The following is a 10,281-nucleotide window of genomic DNA, read 5'->3' as shown; positions in this document are numbered from 1 at the left end:
TTTGACATTGGAGCTGCGTTATTAACCCCTATGTGGACTTACAACTACAAGGTTATTCATCATTTAAATGGTAATCAGCCTCTTGAGAAATACTTCAGTTTAGATGAGGTGCGTGGAGGGGTCAGTGGTTATCGGCTGCTGTTAATTTTAAGTGGAGTCATGAAATAGGAGACAAATTATACCTCACAGCTCCACGTTGTTTTGTGTGCGTGTGGACAGGGCCTCAAACCTGAAACACCCATGCACATTTACAGATATGTTTTGTGGGTTTATTTATGATAGGCTAATGACAGAGAAGGCCATCTGATATCACCCTGAGTCAACACACAAATGATGATTTCATTACCAGGCCTCTGGAGAACTTCAAGACATATTGAGGAGGTAATTTAGCCATTTGAATCAGCTGTGTTGGATCAAGGTTACATCTAAAGCCTCCAGGACACCAGCCCTTGAGGCCTGGAGTTCCCCCACCCTTGATTTACAGGGTTTCCCGTTTTTATCCCCGGCTGTTTTTATTCACATCTCTAACTATAGGCAGGACAATGGAGGCCTCTTGCATAGATGATCAGGTAAGTGCGTCAGGCTACAGTCACACTAAGCAAAACGGTGGTTTGAGACCACATAGTGCAACCAAAATTATTGCCACCATGTGCACCTCACAATGAAAACTAGTTGCCCTGAGGTTGAGGGTGCTGTAAGCTCAGCCTCTGGGTGGCCTTTTGATTGCTGCAACCAAGAGCAATTGATCTTAGACAGCAAAGAAAGTGCAGTCAGTCACCGACCAGAGGTTTTCCTCAACGTCAACCTGTTTTTCCTCTGATCTGACTGGAACCTTAAAGTGGACCTCTTAATGTTTCCCTTATTCTCTACCATTTATCTGCCATCGCTCATATTAAACAATAAGTTCCAAACACTGAGAATTGTGTAAGTGATCCATGAGAGCCAAAAGCTGAGGGCGCACACTGCACTGTTGCAACAAGGCCCTTTATAAATGGAAATATAAACAATTAACTCATGCAGTCACAGATGAACTTAACAGATAGAGTTGTATATAACAGATTTGAGCATAAGTTTGCTACCACAGTGAGTGGGTGACATGTCACCGGTGTCTTAGTCTGTTTAACACACCTGTCACCTGTGTACACCGCAAGCACTGTAGTGCAGTGGGCGAAATACCTCTTTATTACCACCAGAGGGCAGAAGGCCAGTCTCTTTATTTATTTATTTTTTGTTTTAACTGCGAATGAAACAGTGAAAAAGTAGAAGGACGTTCAGGAACCACTTCCACGCTGGGATATACAGTACTTTCCAGAGTCTAAAGTACCACAAAGGAGAGATAAAGGAAAATAAACATCAAGAACAATTATGCAAAACACACGTTTGCGTTATAGCAGCGACCCCAAGTGGTCTAATGAAGCTGTGCCGCTTGTGCTTCCTCAAAACAGGGTCCCAAGTCCATGTTCAAGGTTGGTGATAGATTCTAACTGCTCTACTGTGTGATGCAATCACAGACAACCACCAATCACAGCAAAGCACTGAGTCTATGTACGGGGCCATATACCGAGCGACCTCCTGTTTGTCGCTGAACTGGTTTGACAGACACATTTCTACAAAACGAAAGAATAAATTACAATTTGAAAAATCAAATCCAACCAAGAAAAATCCAAATATGACAATCTGATTTAAAGTTTACATGCAGAAACACTCATCTAGTTGCCACGCACCGATGGCACCATGGTGCTCGAAGGCCAGACTGTGCTCCACCTCTTCAACAAATAAACATAGGATACTCAAAGGCAACTTCCTCAGCAGAGATAAGACTCCACGCAGCATACATCTTATGTTGATTACTGGTTGTAAATAAAGCGTAAAGGGCATAAAGAGTTTCCCACACGCATCGAAAATCACAATTTTACGCCTGTTATCTTATCTGTAGTCTTGGTACATCAGGATTAGGAAACATCACCTTGTCTAAATGTGGGCTTGATCACCTCCCAACCACGCCTTTACACCGTGCATGAAAGTCATCATGAATAAGATCATTTGCAGCACCTTAGTCATTGGGTGGATGGCATTAGCTGCAGATTATAATACAATCTTTTGGATGGATTATCAAAATTGTACAACTAAAATAATATATATATATATATACATATATATATATATATATATATATAATATATATTAATATATATAATATATATACAATATTATCAATATTATATTATCAGAGAGAGAGAGAGAGAGAGAGAGAGAGAGAGAGAGAGAGAGAGAGAGAGAGAAGTATGATAGATAGATAGATAGATAGATAGATAGATAGATAGATAGATAGATAGATAGATAGATAGATAATAACAAAAAACATGCACTTTATTAATAGCCTTAGAAATAATAAAGGTTTAAAATTAATGGCCCAGTTTCAATTCATTTAGACTAAAATGACAGTGACAGAGTATGGCACTGACAGAGGCGAGGCTGCCAGACACAGGCGCCACCGGGCCCTCTGACCACCACCAGTAGGCAAACATGGGGTTAGTATCTTGCCCAAGGATATTTGGCATGCAGGCAGGAGGCAGCCTGGGATCAAACCACCGACCTTCTGATTAGTGGCTGACCTGCTCTGCCACCTGAGCTACAGCCACCCCATATAAATAGCTGCCTATGGACCTGCACATGTGTCTATACAAGGGGGCTAAATTTGTAAGTTTGTTTGCTTACAAAGAAATGAACAGTCTCTAATTTTTATGATAGTTTTATTTTAATAGAGAGAGAGAATATCAACCAACACATTACATGAAAGTGATTAAATAATTTGGTCCATTCCTCTTGGCTGCTGCTGGGCAACTCAAAGTTTCGGCTCCTTCCACACATTTCCTGTAGGACGGAGGCCTGAAGACTGGTAAGGCCAGTACATGACCTTAATGTGCTTCTTCTGCAGACACTGTTTGGTGTTTTTGGGATATTTTTTCAGTCATTGTCATCCCAGAAGACCCTTCTTTGAGCTGGTTGTAGGAAGGCGTTTCTCAACCAAGATTTTACAGTACACGGCCCCATACCTTGGCCCCTCAGTCTTGTCTGTTATGATGGAGAGGTTGAAATGGAAGAAACAGATCCTATGTGCTTCATACATATAATGAGTTGAGATCTATCTGTAATTAATCGATTGATTGTCGAATGTCACAGAATTCTGCTGTGGTGAGCTAGAATTCTGTGACATTCAAATCAATGTGTAACCTCTATGTAATGTGTTTTTTCTGTATTTTTAGTTATTCTGTCAATCTCAATTAAAATGAAACCACCACAGAAATGAGGACCTCTTCATTGTTTTGCAATGGGGCAAACTTACAGATATAACAGGGGATGAAAGAACTGTTCACCCCACCTCACATCTCTATACAAATATGTGCATTTCAAACTGTTATACATATGGATGCCACTGTATTGAATCAAAATACATTAAGAGGATGAACAAACAGAAAGGGATGTCATGTACCGAATACAATGTGTGTGTATTTATTGTTTCTTTTGTGTGTCTTTTTTTTTTCAGATCAGAAAACGCAACAAGTGAAATGACCCACACCAAATGTAAGACGGCTCACTAACTGACCCTCGCTGTTTTTTTCACCTGGCATAACAAAACTGCTCAGGGTTTGCAGATTCGTGCTGGCTGACAGATTCTCGAGTGACCTTTGAATGCATCGCTTGAGCAGGCATTGCAGAATTTTTAAAGGTCCACTGAATCTAGCCGGGCTGATACTTTCCCTGAAAACGATCATTGCTTTCTGGTAATGCCTGACTCTGTATGGATGTGTTTGGTTCTGTGAAGTGTCCCCCTGTGTCAGCATTGTTACATAAACGCGCGCTCCATATGACAGTCTGGGTATGCAACTACTTTATGTTATTTACCAATAGCGCTAAGCTCTGAAGAACGGAGGTTTTTTATCTGAAATGGTAACCTCTCATCCTGTTCCTTGAAGACGACATGAGTGTGTGCAAACTATGCAAACACACTGATGGCCAATCCAGCAGGACGTGGAATTGCACACACACCTACGAAGAAGTGGAACATGGGCCAGTGGCAGAGTGGAGATCTGCTCTATGTGCTTTCATGGCTTCACTCCAGCTTCCTTGTGCAGTCCAAAGACATGCGTGTTAGGGTCACTGGTAATTCTACACCAAGAGTTTAAACAAAAATAGACATACTGTAAGGAAATAAAGGTGATTATGATTGTTGACTGATGGTCTGATAGACAGTATTTGCACCATAAACTCCAAATACACTGAATTGGATTTTTCAAAGGAATCATTATCCAGCATAATCTATTACCTTAAATTATCACATGGAAACTGCATGAACCTTGACCAGTATGCCATAAATAGAGGTGTGTTGCAAGTAATGCAGATTAAATGTTTTCATGATTCAATTTCATGGTCACATGTCTGAACCTCGAGTATTAGTAACAGCCTAGATATGTAAGAGAGGGAGAAGGTGATTTCAGATTAACATCGAACATTAAAAATGGTATTAATTCCTCCCTACTTCAAATTACACCGACTAAAACACATCAGCATGAAATAAAATAATTTAAAAAAAAACAGTAGGAGGGTTTACATCAGTGAAGAACTGATTTTATTTCACTTGTGTATCTTATTGAAAATGCAGTAAAGTGCAAGTAACTATGCTAGAATCACTTTTGATGATTTTATCTCAACCTCATTGAGCAGCTGTAATTCTGTTTCTGTGAATAAGAAATTTGGTGGGAGAATATAAATCCCGGAGATAAAAAAAAAACTGAGCATGCATAATCTAAAATGCTAGAGACACAATAAAAAGCCCGATGCGTCATTATGGGTTTAATATCCTGGCTCAAAGTAATTTGTGTTAAACATTAACTTACAGGTGAATGGAAATCGCTTCAAAAAGCTAAAACATCCATTTGAGAGCAAAGACCCACCGAAGCGTTAACGCACTGTACATAAAAATTTGTGTCCATAGAGTTGATTTTGTTTTGCTGCAGGGACAGTGGTTGTGACACGATGCTATCAGCACATGCAAACATCAGTTAACAGACACGTCATTCAGAGGAGCATGGAGCCAACATAAACTGGTCAATCTATCACTTTGGCATATTAGCATCAGCTAATTAAGGGCTAAATGCGAATGACTTATTTGTAAATCTAAAAAGTATATAAATTTTTATTTACTATTGTAAAAAAAAACCCAAAAACAAATATATAAGAATATATTTTTAAAAATGCTCATGAAGTCCAAACTTCCCCTATGAGCAAGTTTAGCAGCTTTGAGATCTGTGTAATATTGGGCTGTACTTTTGTTTAGCTGATCGGTGCTTGTATACAGTGATTAACGTTTAGTTTGTGTTACTATCGGACAAAAAGTAAGAGCCAGAAGTTCAATGGGACAGCCACCTTTCCCTATAGAGGCCCAATCATGTCGAAAATGAAGGCTCAAAACCCGATGTGTCATACAGCTTCTCCATATCAGCTGATTGAAATCTCTGTTATCTGAAAAAGATGCTCGACCAAGAAGCGAACTTTCAACCCTGACCCCACTCCACCAGCATTGTCACGCGTGATAATGAAGACAATAAAAGCTCTGATTGGTGCATTTTCTTACTTCGCATGTTTAACAGTTTCTGAAAGACTTACGTGTCAAGTTCTGAAATATGTAACTGACAGTCTTGAAGAGATTGAATTGCGAGGCCGTTAAATTAGTTGAGGAGAGGGGAACTGTGAAAAGAATAATGAAGGTCGTACACGACACTTTATACGGCAGAAATGATAAATCTTTTCCGTTTGTGTTGGGGTTTGAAAACATCTAATGTTCCAGTGGTTACAGTAAACAAGGTGTGCGTTTAACTCATTGTACACAACTCTCGTATCTTTCAAGCTATTTAAGTTTATCTCATAACAAATGCCCGAGTGTGCTTTTATGGTGCCTTTCCTTATCGTGCACGGTATTTCCCATCATTCCGCTATCGGATGGCTTCTTTGACCCCCTCCATGTTATTATGCTGCTTCAGAGAATACTGACGAGGCTTGAGGTCTCTCATGGCAGTGTGGATTCTCAGAGCCACGGTGTGTTTTTCAGTCTATACAAATGTACGGGTGCACACAGTGAAGTGAAAACCATTTCTCCCTCTTGCCTTTTTGTTGTGTTGTTTGTTAGCAATGTTTAATGCTGCTGTTTCATTTCCAAATATCAGCCATGGAAAAGGTTCCAGCTTCAACCAGATATTTAATTATAAGTATTTCATTTAACAAACACTCAGCTGATCTCCAGAGATTTCTAGAGGCAATCGTAATAATCAGTATTGGTCAAGCTACTTGAAAATAGTAATTAGTTGCTAATTACTGATTACTTCTCTGAGAATGTAATTCCATTACTTTATCGATTACTTATTTTCACAAGTAATTAGTTACTTTATCACTAGCTACTTTTAAAAAAACGTGACACACAACCTGAATACAGGTTAGCAATAGACCTTCCAGCCCAATTCTATTTTTTCTGCATAATCCTTCATATAAAACTGCATCAAATGAAAAAGTCTCTTTTTAAAACTTGTTTTATTAGTTTCGGTCTTTTAACTTTATGCATCAAGCAAACATTAAATTATATGCGACAGTCTTTGAATTGAAGAAGTTTGTTTAACATTTAAACCTATTTTCTGCGTATTCCAGCACATAAAATCAAATAATGTTTTGTGTTTACACTCAATCTTTCAAATAGATGCAAGTAAAATACAGCAAAGAATTAAATAAAATCAAAGATTCACTGGCACTGAGTCCTGTCGCTCTTAAATCTATTTTCACCTGTTTAGCAGGAGTGGGGCCGGTGGAGGTTTGCCCGGTGCTGCACCAGTCATGTCAGCGGGGGGATCCAGAGTTTCTCTGTGAATTTCACATTCCCGTGGCAGCTACCTGCTCAGATTGAAAGTTTAATTTTTTGTTTTCTTCCCACGCATATTGTACAGCGGACGCCAATGTTTTTGTCACTTTTAATGGAATCAAACTCAAAGTAATGTCAGTACTTCCAAGCTTTAAAACGCTGCATGGTCGTACTCTGTCCCACACTCTGCTGCTGATTTTTCCCAATCAGTCCACTAATACAGTGGTGTTCCTTAAACAGTGGGAAAGACGCCATTTTTAATCATTGGTTTTTTTTGTTATTTTTTTATTGCTTGTCCTGTAAATAAGTCAGTGAAGCACCGCAGGTTGTTTTATAGAGTCTGAAGGGAACAGTTTCTCCTCTATTGCAATCATAGAGGCCATAAAGTTTTGTCCCAGCCTCTACACGATGCTTGGAAGTACAAAAGGACTGCTGGTTCCTCTGCAAGACCTCAAAATTTTACGAATACCTGTGTCAGTGTGCTAGTTTGTACATTGTTTCTTTATTGGAAAAGTGTGTTTGTTTAGGATTTTAGAAAATGAATCCTTGTCATCCGTATTGATCCTGCTTATCTTTGGTCTGTGATCTGTTAATTAGTGGTTAGGATTATCAGATAGATTTGCAGGCGTCACCACTTTCTGTAGGATGATTACCTAAGTGTCCTAAATGGTTAGTTGTTAGATTTTCTTTTCTATTCTTCCAAATATGCTGCTACAGCTCAACACTATTTCTGCCAAAATCATCAAGCACAAGAACACCACAGAGCATCCTGTTCCTCCTTCAAAAATGTATTTTTTTCCCTCAAATCCAAAGAACGTTTGCCAAATTCTTTTGATGCCTCAATGAGTGACACTGATATCTATCCATGCAAAAAGCAATGACATCAATTCATAATCTGCTGCTTATCTGAGCCTGGGTCAGTCAGGAGAGAAGCTCAGACCTCCGTCTGGTTGGGTAAACGGATGTAGGGGTGTGTGAGCTTGTGTTAACATATTGTGAGTTTTGTGTTCTGTACAAATCGTTTTAGATATTTTGTACAATTTAATTTGTTGAAAACTTTTTACTCCCACATGCTGATCCAAATCTGTTAGAAATACATGCATAGATACATTTTGATAACTTTCTCTCAGCATATCTACACTGAATTAAAGAAAGCATAGTTTTTACAGTAGCAAATGAAATATTTTTAATGAAGCAATATCTTGAGATTATTTTTATTATATTAGTGATTTCCATTTAAAAATGACTGATACTCAAATCTGACTTTTAAAAAACATTATTTTACACATTTCTTCACAGACAGCCTGAATGTAACATAAATCTTCATAATTTAAGTGCTTTTAAGCTTCATGTATGTTTCAAAAAGACATCCAGTATTGTCTTTTAACATGGTCCCATGATGACAAACCTTTAAAAAAAAGAAAGAAAAGAAAATCCTGAATTTAGAGTGCTGTAACATAGCACTGTTGCCTCATAGCAAGAAGGTCCTGAGTTCTATCCCACCATCAGGGTCTTTCTGTGTGGAGTCGACGTGGGTTCTCTCCCACAGTCCAAAGACGTGCAGTTAGTGGGGTTAGGATAATTGATGATTCTAAATTGCCCATAGGTGTGGATATGAGTGCGAGTGGTTGTCTCTATGTGTTAGCCCTGCAACAGACTGGCGACCTGTCCAGGGTGTACCCTGCCTCTCGCTCTAAGACACCTGGGACAGGCTCCAGCCCCCGCCCCCGTGACCCTGTCAAGGATGAGTGAAAGAGAACGGATTGATGGATGATGCTGAAAAAACACTGAATCCTGGAGGCAGGGATCTATTAAGAAAGAAAGAATTGTGATGAAAGTCAAATGTAATATTAAGAAAAAGAGTCACTGTGATACTAAGACAAAAAAATGAATAGAGTGGAAGAATCAGTCATTTAGATGCTATTTCACCCCCACAGTGAAGCATTTAATGTTATTGATGGTAACCTGCTGACTTCACATGCACAAATGAACTGTTAACTATTTGATGATTCGGTCTGCAGCAGGCAGTGGGGAGTGAGCATAAGAGGAGTAAGGTTTTTTTTGAAGTTGCAGGTAATTTCTCACAGGTCAGCAAATATCACCAATGTCACAAATTGTTCTGCACAGGCTTTAAAAAAAACAGGGAAGCCACGGTTGCTGTAGCTGCAGTTTCCACATTTAAAAACAAAGCAGCGTGTAATAAATTCACTCTCAGAGAAAGATGTAAGACAAAGAGGTCAAGAGAGGAAGAAAAGAGATTATTCTTCAGAGGCAAGAACTGCTCAGCAACAGACATTTTACAAAGCAGCAACAATGGGAATGTGTACACAAAGTGCTGCTTGAGATATCTGGTTATTTCATATTGTGAAATGTCTTTAAAAACAAATTACATTATAATAATTTCATGTTATTAAGAAGTACATGGGTAGTTAGCGCAGGCTAAACTGGGACTGCTGTGTTGCGGTACAGTTTACAGTGATGGACGGTGGTATGCATAGAGAAGGGCTTGGAAAAGAATTGAAAGAATTCTGAATTGGACAGAATTTTGCAACAGCAAAGGCGATGGTAGAAGTAACTTCCAGGGGAAAATGCTGTTTTGTCTTTTTTAAAAATGAGATTTGATGGGATATTCTGTTCATGTAGTTTTGTTTTTGTCCTGTTGACCACTGAAATAAAAGGTAATGCTTTACAGTAGGTGAAGCAATACACCTGTTGTCCTCAGGGGTCAAAAATGACCCCAGTTCATTTGAGTGTTTTTTAAAGTACAAAGTACAAATTGTCAATCAATTCAGTGTTACACCTTAGTTTAGCTTAAGACCAACAGATTACCACAAAATTTACCTTTCATTTTGCAATTTGGGGCCACCAGAAATTGTTTACATAAAGTATAGCCTGTTTTTTAGCGGAAAATAAAATCAGACAATAAAATATTTAAATGTTTAGATTATTTTGACTATTTGACTAACCACAGAGTGCTGTATGTTGAACTTTAGTGAGAATGTTTTTCTTGAAGCATTTCAAATTTTTAAAGCAGCACATAATCACACCTGTTGTCCTCAGGGGTCAGAAATATCCCCATCTGGTTTGATTGATACTTAATTAATATGAAGTGGATTTTTCACCCAATTAAAAGTTAATTCAAACATTTTGACACTATTTCTTTTTTAAGTCTGATAAAACCTCATTTAAATGAGCTTTTCCTTTGTTTTTGGGTAAAAAATCAATTAAATCATCAGTTATTGTGATTATCGTTTTACGGTTGCTTTAACAGATTATCACAGACAGGTACAGTGGGGCAAAAAAGTATTTAGTCAGCCACCGATTGTGCAAGTTCCCCCACTTAAAATGATGACAGAGGTCAGTAATTTGCACCA

This window comes from Haplochromis burtoni, unplaced genomic scaffold (genome assembly GCF_018398535.1).
Source record: "Haplochromis burtoni strain Fernald_Lab_line unplaced genomic scaffold, NCSU_Asbu1 Contig_297, whole genome shotgun sequence".
NCBI lineage: Eukaryota > Metazoa > Chordata > Actinopteri > Cichliformes > Cichlidae > Haplochromis > Haplochromis burtoni.
The sequence above is the reverse complement of the archived record's forward strand: the minus strand, read 5'-3'. Positions refer to the sequence as shown.